Source organism: Oryx dammah, unplaced genomic scaffold (assembly GCF_014754425.2).
Source record: "Oryx dammah isolate SB20612 unplaced genomic scaffold, SCBI_Odam_1.1 HiC_scaffold_14, whole genome shotgun sequence".
NCBI lineage: Eukaryota > Metazoa > Chordata > Mammalia > Artiodactyla > Bovidae > Oryx > Oryx dammah.
This window is the reverse complement of record NW_024070198.1, coordinates 27259164-27281855: the sequence shown is the minus strand read 5'-3', so window position 1 is coordinate 27281855 and position 22692 is coordinate 27259164.

Sequence of the window (22692 nt, the reverse complement as noted above, 5' to 3'; positions counted from 1 at the left end):
CTGTTTTTCTTTATAGCTCCAAACTGTGGTACAGCTTGTCTGAATTCTTTCTCATGGTGAACTCACAGATCTTACATGAGAGAAAGCAAAGTGGAAACTGACTAAGCTGAGCAGGCTGCAGCATTTGAAACATCACACTGTTTCTACAAATGAAATAATTCCTCTGATAAATGCTATTCTCCTGAAAATATTATCTTAGAAGAATGGATATTTGAAAAATGAGCATTCTTAAAGGACATGCGCAGTGAAATGAACTTTAGATATAACAGAAAATTAGAAGGAAGAGTAAACATGTCTAGCAGAGAATACTAGGTTGCTATCTATCAAGGTATAGTGCTATCCATCCTAGTGCACTAATCAGGAATCTAAATACTGAAATATTCATGAAGAGGGTGGAAGCAAAGAAGATGACTTGGGCCCTAGAGCTCCATTTTGATGAAAGCTATGCTGCCAAGATAAGGAGAGAGAAAAAAATGGTCATAAACAAAGGTCATGAAGTCCATCTTCATTTTTTCCCTTTTAATTTCTATAATACTCACAAAATGAGAATATCAGAAAATGTAAATAAAAACACACATGCTTTGTATTGTTAAAAACAAAAGTTCAACCATGTAAAATTTAAGCATCTTATTAGCTTTATAGAACTATCTATGAATCAGGCAACATCCCAGAAAATAGAAAGGAGTTCCCAAGGGCTACAGAAGGGGAAATGATTTTGAAATCAAGACAAAAAAGTAATAAACAACCAAAAAATCATATTGGCTTCAATAATCTATGGGGTATAAAAAGGGTCTGTGTGACAGATTACCTCTTTGGTGTTGAGCAGAAAATTCTTGTTTTACTGGTTAAAGCTACATTTCTAGGGGGAGGTGAAGCTTTAGTTAGGTGAGGTATTAAGCCCCCATTTGGTGGCATAACCAAGCATAACTGACTCCATTTTGGGCCTGCCATTATCTTTTTAAAGGTATAGTACATCAAAACTTTCTGTATACTGGAAAGAGAGTAGGTCTTTCTGGAATATCTGTCTTCCAGGAATATTTCAATATATTAATAATTTTTGCAAAAATCACTGTGATATAAACTCAGTGAGGAATGGGTTACATTCTCAGTACAACCCCATTGTTTAATGCCAGGATCCAGTTATCATCTCTACACTTAGATTATATTTTCCAAATGGAATGAAAGTAGTTGAGACACTTCACTCACACAAGATGAGACAACAGGCCAGGGGAAAGAATGGTGAGGACCAGTCTACAATGTCTACAGTAATAAGGTCTTTCGCCTATCAATATCTCAGTGGCCTTTTACATTTTTACTACTGCTAACACTCAACTAAAGAGATTAGCTCTTATTCTTTCCATTAAAATGCATTTCTAGAATGCAAGCAGAGAAAATAGTGACTATATAGGAAATAATGAACACCCTGATTAAGTTTCCAAGAAATCCAACCAACAATACTGTCAAATGCTTCATTATAAAGATATATGTAAAGGGCAACAAACTGTGCTTGAGAATATAAATTGCGTAGAGTGCTAAAAATGCTAGTTAAGCATTAATAAAGGTATAGAAGACATGCAAACTGTTTTTCATTAGATACATTTTGTTTCTGTATTCTAAAATAAGACAATAGTAACTTTCAACTTTTATTCAGTAACAGATAAATCAACTCATATGTATTTTGATGTCACAAAGTATTGAAGCTTAAGATAAAACTCTGTCCAGTACTTATAGTCAAAAATAGTTGGTAAATAAATGAGTTAGGGTAAAAAGAAAAGTTTAGCAAATTAATGAAGTAGGGGTCTGCTTATGCTTCTAATGTGAAAGGTGATTCAATTTTCATTTGGTCAGAGTTAATCATAAAAACTTAACTTAAGGGAAGTCCTAAAGTAAACTAATATATGAAGTTAAAACAGAAGTAAGAAGAGAAAAAACATATTAATGGCCACTCATGACAATCGGGAGAGACCATCACACTGTTAACAAGTTATTACTCTTGATGGATAGAAATGTGCCTAATAAACTTGGCCGTTATATTTCTCTGCTCTATGTTTGAGATAGTTATTGATCTCTGCCTATGACACATATTTATGATGCCTTTGCCACCAGTCTTTGTGTAGCTTAAGAGGCTGGTGGTCTTGACTCCTTCTTTCTACGCTATTCTAATGTAACTATTCTTCAGAAGTGTTATTTGAAAGTCTGTGGTTTTAGCTGATTTGATGCATGGGTTCTAGTTGGCTAAAGGCATTTGCTCAGAATCAACTCCCCTTTACCACTTAATTTCATATTAAACATGCCTACCTATTGCTACATGTTCTCATTTGTCTCCTGCTCTGCTTCTACTTTATCATGCAGAATCAGGATGCATGTAAAGTGTCGCAATCTTTTTGCACACACTGCAGCTCTTTGTCTCTAGATGGACTAGATTTTAAAACATAGTACCTTATTCTACTGGAGATTACAAAGATCACCAGTTTTTCTCGCTAAACTCACTACAGGAACTCAGAGTATAACTTTATGCCACACTTACAAGCATGCAGACTTTACTTCAGTCCCTTTTGGGATAATATTTTTAATTAAGGAGAGCGAGGAATAAAAAGAGAGATGGAGTAAAGGAAAGAATGAAACAAGGAAGGAAGGAAAGAAGAAGAGGTTTATATTTTTCTATTTTTTATGCCTCCTAGCACAGCTCATAAGCAATATGCCCTTCTCACATCACTCTCAGCTAAGCAACAAACCAAGAAGACTAACAGGGGTACATATGAAATCTTGTGATTTATTTACTCTGTAGAAAGTTCTTATTTTAAGGTTGAAATTAGAAAATAGATCATTTAAATGGTTGAACATAGGTGTCATTGCTGCTTTTCAAGCTTTCTGGGAAAGCTTGCAAGATGACTGATATACCGGCTGTGGTTGAGAGGCAAGAAATCTGCCCCTTCACTCTTCACCCACCGTTTATAATCATTGTGACTTTCTGTGATCATTTTCCCTGATTTTATGAGCTGTTGGTTTTCCATGAAGACATGCTTGATTGTCTCCAAGAGTTCTGTGTTCCAGCATTGTTTGCTGGACTTGCTCCAAATAGTGTAGTCCAAAAAAAGATTCAGAGGGCTTCCCAGGTGGTGCTGGTGGTAAAGAATCCACTTGTCAATACAGGAGAATCAAGAGATGTGAGTTTGATCCCTGAGTTGGGAAGATCCTCTGGAGGGAAAAATGGCACCCTACTCCAGTATTCTTGCCTATCAATCCCATGAACAAAGGAGCCTAGTGGGCTACAGTCCACGGGGCTGCAGTAATTCACATACCACTGAGCACATAAAAAAAAAGATTCTAGGTGGTAGGTGGCATAGAACGACTGAACTGAACTGAACTGAATCCTAATCACTGAGCTATATCTGATTGCTGATCAAACTTTGTGATAGAGGTTCTCATCTATATTCTATGCTGCTCATTGATTGGCATAAGGGACCATTATAAGGAATGAAGGTACCTGCCCTTTGGGACAATAAAATGGTTGCCTCTGTTGATTTAAAACAAATAGAGTGTCAGATATTTCTTAAGAAAAATTGAATTTATTGGAGGTCAATAGAGAATCACAAGTCAGCATCTGCCAAATATGGTAAACCATGTTTAAGTGCCCACATAGCAAGAGAAGAAAAATGCTTTTATAGAGGGTAAAAGGAAGTCAGAAGAGCTATGCTGCTGCTAAGTCGCTTCAGTCGTGTCCGACTCTGTGTGACCCCATAGATGGCAGCCCACCAGGCTCCCCCATCCCTGGGATTCTCCAGGCAAGAATACTGGAGTGGGTTGCCATTTCCTTCTCCAATGCATGAAAGTGAAAAGTGAAAGTGAAGTCACTCAGTCGTGTCTGACCCTTAGCGACCCCATGGACTGCAGCCTACGAGGCTCCTCCGCCCATGGGATTTTGCAGGCAAGAGTACTGGAGTGAGGTGCCATTAAGTAAACAAAAATCCCATAGGTTTTCATTGGCTGAGTCCTTGCCAGGAAAAACCAGTGTGCCTTTTCTTCCCTTTGGCCTCTGAAATTGACAAAGGGTGTGAGAGTTTCCCTTTCTTCTCTGTGACCTCTATTTAATTAAAGTTCCTATTAATTGATTTTTTACATTTCTCCTTTTGGATCAAGATCTTTCTCTGAAAACATCACTCATCAAGAGTCAGGTTTTCTAGTTTCTGGAAACCTTGGGGAAATTGTCTCATCTAGTATTATTTGCTTCAATTTAAGGAAATTTTACTTTCAGTTTGCCAGGTAATGTGCAGGTTGAGTCAGGTATTTGGCATTTCCTTTAGATATGTCACATGAATCCAAGAATCTATTCCTTGGAGTTTCATAGCGCAATAATTGGTTAGTAGTACCTGATAGGCAACTTCCCAGTGAGAATGAAGAGAGTTATTCTGGAGGTATCTTTCCCAATAGATGAAATCTCCATCTGATATAAGTCAGAGAAACCAGGTTGATAAGTTTGGACGACTATATTAAGTTCCTCAGCTACTCTGTGAGGTTATTCACTTAGTTTGGAAAAATCTTTGTTCCTCACAGTTCAGCTTTAGTCCAGGGGATATAAGAAATTAAGGATTTAGCCTTTGGATCCTAATAAGACTCAATTTTCAAGGGATAGTTTCTGATAAATTCAGAGGAAAAAGAAATGGGGAGAGTTTCAGAGGAAAAAAGAAGTACCAAGAGAGAACTAATTTGGGGGAACCATGAGTATGGAAGCATTGAAGAATAAAAGGGAAGGAGGAAGATGACACCAGAGATGGAGCCTGAATATGTGAGCATCTTAGGGAGAAAAACAAGCCGGTGTCGAGGCAGTCTGAGGCAAGAAACAAAGGACTAAGAACCTGAGGCTCCTGGAGCCATTTTATCTCTTTAACTGATTATTTTGGTTAGTCTTAAAAATCTTAGTTTGCAGAGAGGTGGTTTCAGGCTACTGATAATGAAGAGAAGCCTCAGAGTATCAATCAAAATAGGCATTCCATTCAGTTCAAGAATTTTCTGAGTTATTGTAATCCAGTTTGGTTCTAACAAAGTTGAATTTGGGTATTTGAATTTCCCCATAATGGCCAATGATAATCTAAATTGCCTTTGTTCAGGTAGGTCTATTTAGTTAAAACTGTATGTGAGGAAGGACCACAGTTTTTAAACAGAAAATAAGCTGGCATCTCTGTGCAGGGCCACTTTCAAAATACTTAGATAACTGGAGTCCATTTCTGAGAGATTATTTTTATAGAGTAAAAGAATGATTTTTAAACAGCTTTTAGCTCAAACAACTCAAATCAAACAAATTGCTATAGATACAGTCTGCAGGTCTGATACCAGCCAGTTCTTAGGAAACAGCTTGGTCCCAGAGAAGCCCAAGCCACAAGCTTCTCATTCAGTTTCCAATTCTAAGGGAATGGGCTGACAGCTGAATTTGCACCATTCAGTGAAGAAGAACCTGCTCCTGAAGGAATGGGCTAAGAGCATCTCAACCAGCTTTGTTTGAAACACTCTGATCTCAAAATCATAACAAAGTGCCTTAACCAGAAGGAATGCAACCTTAAAATACACCCCAAATAAAGCCTGGAGAGTTTCAAATACAAAGGGTGTGAGGGCAAATTAAAGAGAAATGCTCAAATTCCAGTCTGAGAGAAAAGCAGTGAGCTCAGTGGGCTCAATATGTGGGCACCACATCTTTTTGCTCAGCAGCATTGGAGCCTTTAGACGGGGAGGGAGGGATCTTCTCTGGTCCCTGTATAAGCCATCAAAATGTTGATCATAAACAATAGACCATAAGATATTTCTCCAGCAAAAATGTGTTTATTCAGCATTAAATTGCAATTCAGACTATGCAACCATGGCCAACCACGTGGAAGAGCACATAGTGCAAGAGAAAGAGAACACTTTAATAGAGAATAAAGAACATTGGAAGGGCTACAGAAAGAAACAGTTCAGGGTTGTTTATTGGCTAAGTTCTTTCAGGATAAAAGAGGGGTCTTTCTTCTTCCTGTTGGGTTCTGCTATTATTGCAAAGTGTAACAGTTTCCCCTTCTGGTATACTGATTTTATTTCATTAAGGTTTCTGTTTATTAATTTTGTATAACCCAAACTCTCTCTTTTCTAAAATACCATTAATTTGAAATCCAAGATGGTAAAGAAAAACAGATTCCAATTAAGAGAGATTTCCTAGTGTGAACAAGGCAATTATTAAAAATTGTTTTACAGCCTCCAAAACCAGAGCAAGTTCTGTGAAAAATACAGTTTCTTCATTTGTCTGTCTTTCTCCCCTTTCCTGTCTGCACTGTGTCCCTCTTCTTCTTATGCTAACTGTGACCTTTCCAAATTTGGTGTAACCGACACAACCCCTCCCCAATGCTTTGTCTCTTCTGTGAAGTATGTGGCACTGCTATTAGGAGAATCTGGCTGTCGGGAGTCTTAAAAGAGCATCTCTACTTGGTATTTCTAGCTGTCACCTATTCCTCTTCAGCAGACAGTTCTGTAGCTTCTAGCATCATCATGCCCTCCCCAGAACTCCTCTTCTTCAAACAATATTCTCTTTCAATATTCAGCATCAGAGTAAATGATATCACTATCTCATTTGCAATCCAAGATAGTTTTCCATTTTCTACTTTCTCAAACTTAGATCTAATTGTTACCAGTAGTTGTTGACTTTGCATCCAGTGCTATTTCCCAAACTGTCAGCACCTTGCCAACTACAGAATTTCCCAGTGTATTTTTTCCAGCTGAATTACTGCAAGATTCACAAAGCTGTTGACTCTAGTTTTTGTCCCTTATCATCCATATCCCCACTGTCACTAGCACAATTTTACTACTATACAAATGGGATGTTGTTTCTTCTTGTTTAAAATTCCATGATGGTTTCCTACATCTCAGAGTGTAAAGCTCAACCTCCTTAGTTAAAATTACACACCAGCCTCTTCATGATCTGTCAGCTTTCTCATATTATATGCTAGTCTTTCCCACTCATACCCTTCGGCTCTGTGCACATTTGAAGGATCATGCTTCCAAATGACTCTGCACCAGTGCACACACTATTTTTCTCAAAATGCTTCACTTACCTTTCTTTCCCTAGAGAATCAGAACTGAGACCTCAAAACCAATACTAAAATATTACCTTGTTCCCTTTCCAAATTGTGAACCAACTAATAACTTTTCCTTTGCATTTTAATTTTTATTCTTTACTCTTACGCTGTTTTCTAATTCAATATGTTCTGATGTTTCCACAGAATTGTGAATTTAGAATGTCATGGACTATTTAGAATTGATGAAATCATTCAAAAATAATAGAGGATACTTTTACTTCTAGCTAAGAAGAGGTAACCAGGGCTAAATTTACCTCACTGCACAAAACAACTAAAAACTGGAAAATAAAATATAAGAAACAACAGTTTTTAAGACATTGTAAGCCTGAGGACAGTGATCTCTGAAAATGGACAAGGTTGACTGTGATTAACAGCTTATTGCCTAGAGAGCACACCTGGGTCATAACACAGTGAGGGGAATCCCCAGGGAAAGCCTGGTGGTCTTCTTGAGTTGAGGAGATGAAGCTAGGTGTCTTCTAATTTCATGGGTGCAGTCACTGTCCGCAGCGATTTTAGATCCCAAGAAAATAAAGTCTGTCACTACTTCCATTGCTTCCCCATCTATTTTACAATATATCAGTTAAACTTTATCACAAAGATATTTTCCCATATATCCAAATATTATCTGTAGTTCAATAAAGGAAAATATATAAATCTAGTGTATATAAAATCTAGTGTAATATGAGGGCTTCACTCATAGCTTAGTTGGTAAAGAATCCACCTGCAATGCAGGAGACTCCGGTTACCCACTCCAGTATTCTGGCCTCGCAGAGTAAGACTGAGCAAGCAACTTTCACTTTCGTTTCAGTGTAATATTATGTAACTCATTATCTTGGTAGGTTAATGACAAATGGCACAGATAGACATTTGATTCCATACCCAGAATATAAATTCCTCAAAGCAAAGCTTATGTTATATGCTTTTAAAATATTAATCAGGATTTCTTAATTTTGGCACTGTGACCTTTCAGTTCAGTTCAGTCACTCAGTCGTGTCTGGCTCTTTGTGACCCCATGAATCACAGCATGCCAGGCCTCCCTGTCCATCACCATCTCCCAGAGTTCACTCAGACTCACGTCCATTGAGTCAGTGATGCCATCCAGCCATCTCATCCTGGGTCGTCCCCTTCTCCTCCTGCCCCCAATCCCTCCCAGCATCAGAGTCTTTTCCAATGAGTCAACTCTTCGCATGAGGTGGCCAAAGTACTGGAGTTTCAGCCTCAGCATCATTCCTTCCAAAGAAATCCCGAGCTGATCTCCTTCAGAATGGACTGGTTGGATCTCCTTGCAGTCCAAGGGACTCTCAAGAGTCTTCTCCAACACCACAGTTCAAAAGCATCAATTCTTCGGCACTCAGCTTTCCTCACAGTCCAACTCTCACATCCATACATGACCACTGGAAAAACCATAGCCTTGACTAGACGGACCTTTGTTGGCAAAGTAATGTCTCTGCTTTTGAATATGCTATCTAGGTTGCTCATAACTTTCCTTCCAAGGGGGCCGATAATTCTTGGTTGTGAGGTCCTGTCCTATGCATTATAGTATGTTTAGCCACATGCTTGGTTTCTAGTCAGTAGATGCTAGTAGCATCTCTCCTCCACAGCTGTGACAACCAAAAATGTCTCCAGACACTGCCAAATATCCTGTAAGGGCAAAATTGTCCCTGTGCTAAGAAAGACTAATGTAAATAAATTCTTAGCATAGTTCTTCAGTAGTATTTTAAACAAAAAATGGAGAGATATTTGGATGAGCATTCTTCCATGAGAGCAATGGCATATGCGAGAATGGTTGGCAGGACAGCTTGAAGGAGGAAATTGTATCTACATTCTGATGGAGTTCGGAGTATGTCACCTTGTCATATTGAATATTTTAAGCTGAAGGAGTCTGAGAAAATGGCAGAAGCAAGGAGGTCTCCCTGACCTTTCTCTCTGCCATTCTCCCCAGAAGCAGGTCTTGAGACCCTCATATGCTGGGTGCCTTCCCTGTACTAGAAGAGGTAAGAAACATCCTTATCTCCAAGACTGAGGGACTCCAAGAAGAACTCACAGAACAGACACTGTTAAATTTCTCTCACTTTACAATCCTTAGTTCATACTCTGTCCTATCACATTTCTCCACAACTGTCTGCTCTCCATCAAACTGAGCATAAAGCACTCCACTATAACCATTTCTTCAGGTCTTTCTTTCCTTATGAAGTCTCCTATGTCACACAAAACTTCCATTACATAAATGTATATGCTTTTCTCCTGTTATTCTGTCTTCTTCAGTTTAATTTTCCAACCCAGAGAGGGGCCATGAGAAGGTCAAGGAAAATTTTTTATTCTCTTACATTTCTTTTATTGAAGTATAGTTGCTTTACCATGTGGTGTTAGTTTACTCCTCTACATTTCTTATCTGTTATAACCCCAGAGTTGAAAATCCCCACATGCTCAAGATCAGAAATTGACTTATGGATTAATGAATTAGGAAATGAATGTCAATGAAAAATTTTAACTTGCAAATTGGACTTGCCAGTTATTTTCAAATTCCTTATGGATATGCTCAATGGGAGAAAAAAAATTATTTGTTGTGTTTGATGTTAAGAATGTTATCCCAAATCAGTACGTTTGATTTGACTCAGGAGAGTACAGTTCCAAATAAGGTAAAATGCTATGCTGTCTTTGCTGATTCAATTTTATTTCTCAATATATTCTTGCCTCTCTAGGGTAGGAATCTCATATCCCTTGATCACTGTTATGTTTCCCTCACTAGCTGAGCGACAGCTAAGTACTATACATTATTGAAAATTACATACACTCATATGTGAAAAAGTTTAGAAATTTTCAAATATAAAAGTAGAGAGTTCCCCATCATTGGAGATATTGCCCAAATGATTACATTTCCCAAATGATTACACAGTGTGGATCTTATAACAAGAAAGCTAGCATCAGATAGAAGTTGAACTATATGATCGGTAAGACTTTTTGTCTATTCTGACCATTATATTGTAGAGTTCCATTAACTTTATGACTATAATTTGACTACTTTTTATACAAGTGTCCTACCATCTGTGAAGCATTTCTCAAAAGATGAAGTACCTTGACACGTGAGATGAGAGAGCTGAACCTCTTGTTATGGGGCCATGAGATGAACCTTTTATTAATGGCTTAAAGACATTTAAAAAGTCCTTCTCTTTCTTCTTCTTCCAGATCATCTCACCCTGTTACATAAATTTCAGAATTTATAGGTTTCCCAGAACTGTGGTAAGAGGCCCCCTTGCTAGAGGCTAACTGAATAAATTTTTCTTCCTAGATGGTGGCTAATGATGGAGTTTCTCTCAGGGAATATACCACAGAAGCCAAGCTATAGTCAATAAAACTTATGTTGTTAAATGTTCCTCAAGTGCTGCTCCAAAGTGCCATACAAATGTTACATACTGGGATGTGTGTGCATTCCCTTCCTTGCGGATGTATTAAGAGAGTAAACGGAGAGCAGTAACAGCAGTCTTTAGGGCCTCCTAGCTCCTGGAGTACCTTTTTCTGGGGACAAAATCACACTGGTTGAAATTCCTTTTCTGATGGAAATATTCTTTATTGGAAGACATCCCCAGAGCAGCATGGTCTGTTGCCACACACAAAAGAGCATCTTAGTTTTAAAAATAACACCTTCTGAGGTTTTCGTAATCTGTCTGGAAATGATTATGTGCCATTTGGGCATTTGCCAGCTTATTTCATCTCCCATGCACATATTGCTCAATAAAATATAATTTATTGTTTTCATTTCTTAATTTAAAAAAAGCATCAGCATTTGACAGCAAATAAAAATAATAATTAGTAATAAACAATGGCTTCGGAATGGTGAAAAATCTGCAAAAGGGACTGCAGTAGATTATGAAACTGGTCATAATACTTCGTAATACCTCTGATTTAAAGATGAGGTTTCAGTCCCTACCTCTTCTGCTGTGCTGTGGTCTTTTGACTTGTCTGTGGCAAAGATGATGACCTTGTGCAAGTTCACAGTCAAGGCTGCAGGATAGCTTGCAGCTCCAGCTGTTAGTGCTTTTGTATTGTTACACCCCTGTGTGAAGAAATTGAGGCTTATAGACTCCCACTTTTGCCAGATTTGACAATCTGCCAAACACAGGTTGGAAGTGAACATGTTCTTCCTCACTCAATTGCTAGTCAGTCTGCCACCTATGGCCAACTGTCTACAGACTTCTCTTCCAATAGTGTATATATGTTAATCCTAAATTCCCAGTTCATGTCCCCTTCTTTTCCCTTTATTTAGACATGTTTGTTTTCTATGTCTATGAATCTATTTCTGTTTTATAAATAAGTTCAGTTGTACAATTTTTTCAAGATACCACATATAAGTGACATCACCTATTTGTCTTTCTATGTCTGATTTACTTCACTTTGTATGATAACCTCTATGTCTATCCATGCTGCTGCAAATGGCACCTTTTTCATTCATTTTATGGCTGAGTATTATTCCATAGTATATTTATGTGTGTGTACATGTGTTCTTTATCCATGCATCTGTCAGTGGACATTTAGGTGGCTTAAATGCTTGACTACTGTAAACAGTGTTGCAATGAACATGGAGGAGCATATATTTATTCAAATTAAAGTTTTCTCCAAAGTGGGAATGCTGGATCATATAGTAGCTATACTTTTAGTTTTTTAAGGACCCTCCATACTGTTCTCCAGAATTGATGTACCAATTTACATTCCCAACAACCAGTATAGGAGGGTTCCCTTTTCTCCACACCCTCTCCAGCATATATTATTTGTAGACTTTTTGATAATGGCCATTTTAACTGATGTGATGTATCACCTCATTGTAGTTTTGACTCACATTTCTCTAATAATTAGCAGTGTTTGGTAGTGTTTCTTGTGCTTGTTGGCCATCTGTATGTCTTTCTCTGGAGAAAAATCTATTTAAGTCTTCTACCCATTTTTTGATTGGGTTGTTTGCTTTTTTGATATTGAATTATACAAACTGTTTGTATATTTGGAAATCAATCCCTTGTCAGTAGCATTGTTGTCAACGTTTTCTCTCATTCTGTGAATTGGCTTTTTGTTTTGCTTCTGGTTTCCTTTGTTATGCAAAAACTCTTAAGTTTACTTTGGTCTCATTTGTTTATTTTTCTTTTATTTCCATTACCCTAGGATACAGGTCCAAAAAGATATTGCTGGAATTTATGTCAAAAAGTGTTCTGCCTATGTCTTCCTCTAGGATTTTTATAGTATCTGGTCTTACATTTAACTATTTAATCCATTTGAGTTTATTTTTATACAGTACTAGAGAATGTCCTAATTTCATTCTTTTGCAGGTAGTTGTTCCATTTTCTCAGCACTACTTATTGAAAAGGCTGTGTTTTCTTCATTGTATATTCTTACTTCTTTTGTAGTAGATTAATTGACCATAAGTATGTAGCTTTATTTCTGGGCTTTCCATCCTGTTCTATTGATCTTTGTATCTATTTCTGGGTCACTAGCATACTGCTTTGATTACTGTAGATCTGTGGTATAATCTGAAGTCAGGGAGCATGATTCCTCCAGTTTCATTCTTCTTTCTCAATATTATTTTTGCTATTCAGGGACTTTTTTGTTTCCATACAAATTTTAAAAGATTTTTCTTCTAGTTCTATAAAAAATGCCTTTGGTAATTTGATAGGAATTTCATTGAATCTGTAGCTTGTCTGGTGTAGTATGGCATTTTAACAATACTGATTCTTCCAATCTAAGACCACAGTATATCTTTATATGTGTTGAATATTGAAACAATCACGTTTGGTAAATGTGATTTTCTTAGACGACACTTATAGTAAGTTCAGTTTAAATCAATCAAAGAACTCCCAGTTGACTCCCCCATTATTGTGAGCTAAAAAAAAAAAAAAAGGTGATTGTTTTAAGCTAACGAGTTTTAGTATAATTTGTTACATAGCAAAAAATATCTGAAAAGTAAATTGCTCCATAGGTATGAGGTAATGTGGTGACAGATTTCAATCATATGCCTGTTTTTAATTTCTCTTCTAGAATGCAGACGTATCAAAGCAGAAAACTCATTTTTCTTGCTTGTGGCTATATGGCCAGTAACCAAGACAGTAAATAAGGAAGAGTTAATGAATCCAATTTAGTGGCAAATACTTTCAATGTGACACTGTATTAATTTTACACTATTCTATCCTGCTTTATACTCTAAGAAAACTGCTATGAAGAGGCAACCTCTGTCCAAGTCAAACTAGGAGGTCTCTCTCATGAGTGTAGGTTGAATTTTCCTCTTATCCTGAATACAACATCACACAAGGATCTATAGTAAGTAGCCTCTCTCTATCCCCACCTCTTCTTTTTGTCTATAAAGTAGAATTTAACACACAGTGTGCCTTGCCTCAGTAGTCCAATAATTAATCGGTCACAGGTACCTTGTTACAACTGGTTTTAGAGCTCTGTCACTGTCAACTGTAGTACCTAAAGATAGTTGTCTTTGGAGAAAATAACTTTACCTACAGTTAGACTGTGATAATGATATAAGAGACACAGCTCAGTGGTGGTCTGAAATAACTATTCATGAACAAGAACTTCATGCCCACTTCAGGGAATAAACCACTCTTGAGTGGACCATGAATTGGAAGAACAAAAAAGCTAGAGATTATATTTCCTTGATTAGGTATAGAAGATTAGCAAAATATCACCCAGACACATTCACAAAAGGCAACAGCAGTCTTATAAATTTTGTTAACACAGACAAACCTGACAAGTCTTAAGCTAATATCGGATGGCTAATGTCAATGGATACGCAGGGAAAATAAATTAACAAACAAAAACAAAGACAACCTACTATTTCAATCAGTAGTGGAAAGAGTCAATGTTGTAACTTAAATTTTAATAAATTCTGAACTTCATATTTGATTGTTACTAACTACAGGCCACAGTTGACTAATTCATATTGTTTATGTAAAATAAATGAATATGTATTACATAAAAGAAAGGAAATACAATGTTTATCTTTTATTTAGTTAATAAATTGATGTGGGGAAATGATGAGGTTAATCAGTTAATGTCTATCAATTTCCTACAAAAACTTTAAATTTCAAAATGTTGCTGATTAATAAACAGCAAGAAAATCTAACATTCTGTTATTATAATATTCTAATAAAAATCTAATGTTCTGATTAGTAAATGCTATCCCTATGCCCCACCCCTCTAATGTGGATTCTTAGATCAGCAGCCACTAGAGACGAAAGATTTAAAATTAAAACAGTATTTTACTACTGCAGCAAAGTCATGTGTATATATATATATATATATATATATATATATATATATATGGTTAAAGACAGATAACCACCTTTTGAAAATATTTTAGTTTTTTCAGCATATAGTTGATGCAGATAATCACTTTTAAGCCTGTTCATCTAGCATTCCTTTGATTAAATGACTGATGCCCTTTAATCATGGTGAGGATGACAGGAGTAAGGTAGAACAACTAAGGAAGCAGAATAAAGAAGCTTAAATTAATCCCCCTTTTCTCTGTGTTGTTCAACACTAGAAATACTAGCTGGCATCTAAGTATAGGTTTATATATGTACACAAATATGTATACATATATAACTAGTTCTACAGTTTCACTAGTCACATTTCAAGGGCTTGGTACCCACATGTGACTACTGCTTGGCATTTTAGGCAATACAATATAGAAAATTTTTATCATCTCAGAGAAGTCTGTTAGAGAGCACTGTACTAGAGTATGATTTAATCAGTTTTGAATCCCACTCAAAAGCTATATACCACAGCCAAGTATGGGTGAAATTTTATTTTAGATAAAAACTTTTATTCATATTATTGTTTTAAATTGAAATATAGTTGATTTGCAATATTGTATTAGTTATAGGTACACAGCAAAGTGATTCCATTATATGTATACCTATTTTTCAGATTTTTGTTTATTATATGTTTTTATAATATATTACATATAGTTCCTGTGCTCTACAAAAAATATTTCTTATCTATTTTATACATAGTGGTGTTATCTGCTAATCCCATATTCCTAATTTATTTATGCCCCAAATTGAATAATCATGTTTTTTATGTATGTGAATCTACTTATGTATTGTAAATAAGTTTGTTTGTATTATTAATACTCTTTAGTTTTCCTCTAAGTTAAAAATGCATGTAGCAAGACTTCTCATTGAATTTAAAATGTTTGTGCTCATGATGGCTCTTTAAGAGAAAGTATAATATATGCATTGATTTCTAAATTTATTTAACCTAAGAAACCTATTTTTAAAGTTTTTCACTGGGCTGTTCTTATTAAGAACTCACAGTTCTGTTGGCAACATTCAGTTTGCTTTATCAAAAAGTACCAGCTAGCAATACATAAATTATAGCAACCCTCCTCAAAAAGCCTCAGATTTTCTCTGCACCAAGGAAAGTTGCTCATCCAAGAAAACTTTATGTTAATGGCAGAGCCTGCATATCTTCTCAAATTTTTTCTTATCCTATAGATATAGTAGGTTATTAAAACTAAACATTCACTCATTGAATTTTAATAACTCAATGAATACTGGTGTGGGTAGCCTATTCCTTTCTCCAGTGGATCTTCCCAATCTTGGAATCAAACTGGGGTCTCCTATATTGCGGGTGGATTCTTTACCAATTGAGCTATCAGGGAAACCCAAACATCACAGCAATAAACAAGATTTCCTCAATCATTCTAACCTAAGTAAGGGTAAGGTGAGTTATTAAGATTCACTATCTTAATAACTTTTGTGATCTATCAATTACCAAAGTGTTTACATCAGTCCTTAAAACTCATGAAGAAGAGAAAGAGTGACGGAAATTCAAATAACAAGATAGGTCTTGTTATTCCCCTTTCAGTTAGCAACCAAGGCTCAAGTGTTTCTCTAACACAAAATTGGTAAGTGGTGGAGCTGAGATGGAAAAACAAGACTTCTAATTCCCAAAAGCCTTTTCCTCCTTCTTCAGCCAAAACTCTACCAATGCAAGTGGCCCTTCTTGATGGGAAGAAAAGGAATTTTAGATTCACACATAGAATAAGAGCTGGAATAGGTTATCCTGTTAAAAAAAGAGTGCAGTGAGAGGCAAAGAGCAGTCATCGGACCATAGGGATTCTGAAATCTGGCTGGAAACATATTTGTTCCTTGACTAGGGTTCAGTTCCACCACTTGAGAATGATTTCTGCCTTCTCACCTCCTGGTTCTATTCTCTGAATCTTTTTTCCTTTAATTGCAATTCTCTTAAAATGTTCATGGGGTTCTTAATATTTTGGTTTTCAGTTTATTAGAAGAAATCACACCTGCAAATCTTTACAAGACAGGTTCCTCTCTGCTTGGGCTGAGAACCAGAATGCAGAAGACAATATTCTTTAAAATTCTTAAAAGCCTCTTTATCTTGTTAGCAGTGCCTATGAAGCATGGCTTTAAATTCTTTCAAAATCTTAACAAAAGACTTTGATTTTAAAACTTTTAAATGTTATTTATCCTGTTGACAATTTTTACTTTGAGAGAGGAATCTGGCTTTTGGATAGTATGATAATTATAAAATAGGTTTATTTTTAAAACTAGAAAAGCCAAACTTATCTACATTTCATAAAATGTTGCTCACAATCAGAATAGTTATGTATCCACATTCAAGATAGATAGATAGATATATGTCCATATTTTATCAACAGTCATCAAAAGAGACCAGATGGCACTTTCAATGATTTACCTAGTGATCATCTTAGCCAAACCACCAGCTCATTGCATGTATCTTATATTTTCCATTTTACCCCAGGTGACAAAGTTGTTGCCAAGCTCTTTGCCACCATATTACAAGGGTGATTTTTATCCACACTCTAGTACTCATTTCTTCTCTGTCTTTCCAGCCTTCTCCATAAGTCTGCCTGAACTTTTTTTAACATGTCTACCACCCAGTCCGAAAGTTGTTTTTTTTGTAGCACCCCAATACTAGCTACCAAATTCTATTCCAATAAGCTATTGTTTTGTAAAACACCATTCCAAAACCTAGTGGCTTAAATTATAAACATTGTAGTTCAGGGCTTTGGGCAAGGCTTGGGCTGTGTAATACTTCTGTTCACATGGAATGAATGTAGGTCAGTGGAATGCATTTGTCTGCAGGATGAGCTGGTCTGGAGGGTCCAAAACAGCTTCATTTGCATCCCTTGTGACTCGGTGTGGACATTATGGAGATTTTAGGTTTGGATTTCTTACTCATTGGCTCAACACTCTCAGAGAGGTTTTTAAAGAGCCCTGCATGGGAGCTACATGCTTTTAATGACCTACCATCAGATACCTCAAAATATTACTTTTCCATACATATTTGGTCAAGCAAGTTTACCAGGTTCAATAGCAGGGAATTATATATCTTCTAGGTACTAGGAAAAGTAGCAAATAATTTTTCAGTCACCTTAATCATGAAAGTTGGTTTTTCATGGGACTGTGAAGTGTAGGTTCACACTGGATACAAATAAAAATTCCAGATAATTTTTTGTTCTCCAGAGAATTTTTACTTCTTTACCAGTTTTTTTCCCCCTCTGAAACCTTAGTGTTGTCTGAAATTTATACATTTTTTCAATAGTCAGTTAGATTCTTTATGTTATAAATGACTAAAAATCTGACTAAAATAAGATATACAGATACACTTTTTTTTTTTTTTAAGTCTTGGTCCAAAGAATAAATTTTCTAATTCAAGTAACAGAAGAGACCATGGTGGCTGACTTCAGATGATGTTTAAACCAGGGGACAAAATTATGCCATCAGGTCTCAATATCTCCATTTTATGACTGTAAGCTGATTCAGTCTTAGGTCTATGCAATGGCAAATTTTCTATAAGATTTTTTAGGCCTGTATATTCCCATGTTCAAATCCAGTGACAAAGAAGCTTATATTTTCAGTAATTAGAAAATAGTTCCAGGATTAGTTCTGATTGGATTTGAAGCAATGATTGTGAACAGGAAAATATAAACAGTGGGCCAAGATCATGTGCCTGAGAACACATTCACTCCTGGAGCAATTCTGTGTGTGAAATCATCTGGATTTAAAAAGCATGAAAGTGGGACAGATGCTTCCATAGAAACAACATATTTTTACTAAGAAAATAGAGACGTGATGCCAAGAGGCAGATGCAACAACTTTCTATCACACTTACGCTCTTACTTCATATGAAGAACTGGCCCTCACCAACTGCAGCTATTGAATCTATCCAAACCTTGCAGATCTGTCTACGATACCAATTCCTCTATGAAGCTGGCTTTGACTCATTCACCTATTCTCTTTCCTGCACTGGATGCCCTTCAAAATTTAGGTCAAGTTAAATGTAAACTTTTTCATTTGGATTTATATAATAAGCCTTTCCTATAGTTGTTCTTGCACTTATTTTAGATTCTTCACAAATGTGTACCATTCTTAGAAGGAGAAGCTCTGTATTAGTCATCTTTGATGCCTTTGCAGACCTAGTCCAATAGCCTATACTTAGCAGATATATTGTAAAGATCTGTTGAATTAAATGAGCTTAGTGGACATGGAACAACAGACTGGTTCCAAATAGGGAAAGGAGTACATCAAGGCTGTATATTGTCATCCTGCTTCTTTAACTTATATGCAGAGTACATCATGAGAAATGCTGGGCTAGATGAAGCACAATCTGGAAATCAAGATTGCCAGGAGAAATATCAATCACCTCAGACATGCAAATGACACCACCCTTATGGCAGAAAGTGAAGAAGAACTAAAGAGCCTCTTGATGAAAGTGAAAGAGGAGAGTGAAAAAGCTGGCTTAAAACTCAACATTCAGAAAACTAAGATCATGCCGTCCGGTCCCATCACTTCATGGCAAATAGATGGGGAAACAGTGGAAACAGCAGCTGACTTTACATTTTTTTGCTCCAAAATCACTGCAGATGGTGATAGCAGCCATGAAATTAAAAGACGCTTACTCCTTGGAAAGAAAGTTATGACCAACCTAGACAGCATATTAAAAAGCAGAGACATTATTAGCCAACAAAGGTTTGTCTAGTCAAGGCTATGGTTTTTCCGGTAGTCATGTGTAGATGTGAGAGTTGGACTATAAAGAGAGCTGAGCGCCAAAGAATGATGCTTTTGAACTGTGGTGTTGGAGAATACTCTTGAGAGTCCCTTGGACTGCAAGGAGATCCAACCAGTCAATCCTAAAGAAAATCACTCCTGAATATTCATTGAAAGGACTGATGCTGAAGCTGAAACTCCAATAGTTTGGCCACCTGATGCAAAGAACTGTCTCATTAGAAAATACCCTGATGCTGGGAGAGATTGAAGGCAAGAGGAGAAGGGGACCACAGAGGATGAGATGGTTGGATGGCATCACTGACTCAATGGATATGAGTTGAGTAAACTCTGAGAGTTGGTGATGGACAGGGAGGCCTGACATGCTGCAGTCCATGGGGTCACAGAGTCAGACAGGACTGAGCAACTGATCTGAACTGAGTGACCCCATGATTATAAGATAGTAACTAAGGTTTCATTATATATTTTTAAAATTTAACAATATTCTTTTAATTCCTTCTTTTTTTTTTTAAATTTTCTGCTGTGGATAGTTAAAGGTGATCCATGCGACTGATTCAAAAATTATGAGAAGGGACTTTCCCGGTGGTTAAGACTTTGCTTTCTAGTGCAGGGGGTGTGCGTTCAACCCCTAGCACGGGAACTAAGATCCCACATGCCTCACACCCAAAAGAACAACCCAAAATATAAAACAGAAGCAATATTGTAACAAATTCAATGAAGAGTTTATAAATGGTCCACATCATTTAAAAAAATGTGAGAAGATATCTTCTGAAGGGGTCTCTGAGTAAAATGTCTTCAGTCTTTAAAAAAAAAATGATTTTTTCCATGTCCTTGCTGAGATGTTTCATATTAATGGGACATATATAGCTATAGCAGGTCATGTGTGGCCCTTAGTGGAATTACCTTGACAGATAAGGCAAACACAATGAGTCTGGAAAAGCAAAGATGAAAAGAGAACAAGCTGAGATGCTGCTATCAGACTTCTGTCTTAATAATCCATGAACTGCCAAACCCTTCATTTGATAAATGTGTTCATTGTTTAGGCCAGTGGTGTTGGGTTTACTTAATATTTGTAGCCAAAAGCATCTCTATTAGTGACCAGAGTCAGGAATGGAATATGGGTTTATTGTTTTCCAACTTAGGGATTTTTCCAAGAGATTTTTATATTTAGTGAGAAAGAAGAACTCTGCCTTCTGGGAAATAGTGCAATTTGTGAGTCTGAGCTAAGCTGACGGAGAGTATTATTTCCCTGGATACCCATTTCACAGATGTAATGCTTAGGAAATAACATGCTAGCATCTTTATATAGCCTTGGAATAACAGAGCTGCATTCGGAATATAGTTTCTGTTCTTAACCATGTTTCATTTTTACCTCCTATCTTATCTGAGAACTGACCCTTCCTGGTGCAAAGCATTAGCAGATTTTTCTGCTTGTTATCTCAGCAATGCTAGGTAGGAGGTATGCTGGCTCTTGGTCACTTGATGTGTACAAAGTGATTGGCTGAGTGTGTGACTCCAGAGAAAACAAATCCCAAGAAGCAGAGAGGAAGAATGAGAAACAAAGGACAGAAAGAAAAATTTGGCCAATTCCGCCTCTAGGATGAGAACATCGTCCTGATTTTTATGTTGAAATATGACCAGGTCTAGACTTAGAAATTGGTGGTGACTTGCACTTACAGTTCAGAGCTTCTGTGTGGATGAATGAGGAATATTTCATAAATCATAAGGCAGAAACTGTTCCTGGTCATTCTTTCCAGCTTGCCATCTTAGCATGGCAATTATTTTGTGTGGGTATGCCCTGAACAGATATTTAAATCAAGAAGCAGAGAAGGGAGTAGAGAATCATGTGATTGGACAATAGTTATATTCCTTTGTTCAAGTTTTGGCTCCTTTGAGCTATGTTTCCTAAACATGGCACAGAATCAATTGTCACATTTTCTTAGAGAGTTGTGGTACCATTAAAACAAAATAAATCGAAAAACTAGTCAGTGCCTTCTTATTTGTAGTGATTTATTTTTCCAGTTTTATAAATTAAGCACCACAGTAAAATCCACCCTGACTTCCAAGTGATGGGCAGATGAAACTGAATTATAATTTAACTTCCACAGTTTTAAAATGTGTTTTATTTCCCAGAGAGAAAATATAGCTCTGGAATTGGTATTTTCTTTCTTTTTCTTATGAGCTGATTGATTAAGACCTTTTCAATTGACATGATTTAATAGACTATCCTTTTATTGTCTGTGTTTACAATGAATTTATTCATTAAATATTTATTGAACATCTACAATGTGCTAATCTTCCTGCTAGATAGTGCATTAATTTCCTATCACTGATGTAACAAACTGCCACAACCCTAAAACAATACTATTTTTTCTTTAACTTCCAGGAGTCAAAAGTCTGAAATGAGTTTTACAGGCTAAAATCAAGGTGCCAGCACAGCTAGTTCCTTCTGAAGGCTGCAAGGAAGGCTCTGTGTCTTGCTTCTTCTACTCTAGAGGCTACTGGCATTGCTTCATCTCAAGATATTTAACTTATGCATCTGCAAAATCCATTTTTCCTTATAAGGCAGTATTTACAGCTTTTGAGGAGTAGGAAGTGAAGATATCTTTTTCTGAAGAGGGCCACTTTATTAACACATTTAATTACAGTGCTTTTATAAGAATAAATGCGAGAGAAATCCTTGTGAAATATGAGGTCAGAAGAGAGAAGATTTATATACAGCTGCTGCTAAGTCACTTCAGTAGTGTCCGACTCTGTGTGACCCCATAGACGGCAGTCCATCAGGATCCCCCGTCCCTGGGATTCTCCAAGCAAGAACACTGGAGTGGGTTGCCATTTCCTTCTCCAATGCATGAAAGTGAAAAGTGAAAGTGAAGTTGCTCAGTCGTATCCGACTTTTCGCAACCCCATGGACGGCAGCCTACCAGGCTCCTCTGTCCATGGGATTTTCCAGGCAAGAGTACTGGAGTGGGTTGCCATTGCCTTCTCCCTATATACAGCTGAGGACACAGTAAATGTTTACTAAAGGGGACGACTGAGCTGGAATTTGAAGTATGGGGATATTTGGGGCAGAAGTGATGCTAATTGAGATGTTTTTGAATATTTTCTAAGAAAGAGGCCACTTTGGTAAGTGCTTTATGAATTCCTTCATTTGTTGTAAGTGCCTCATGTTGCAGGAACTACTTTTATTCCATTGTGGTTATCAAGGGATAGGGAGATTTGCTCCAAATTACATAGTTCATGAGTGGGCATGCTCTGCTGCAGGCGATCCAGGATGAGGTAATAGGAATGGTAAGGGCAAGGACATAGAGGCAAGTGGAAAATGATTTTACTTCCTCCACCCCTCCACCCATCACAATGGCCCCATGTATTAATAAAAGTCTCAAGGCCCTGGTTGGGCAGAGAAGTTACCTTGTGCAACAAGAAATGTGGAGACTAGAGACATTGGACACGACTGAGTGACTTCACTTTCACTTTTCACTTTCATGCATTGGAGAAGGAAATGGCAACCCACTCCAGTGTTCTTGCCTGGAGAATCCCAGGGATGGGGG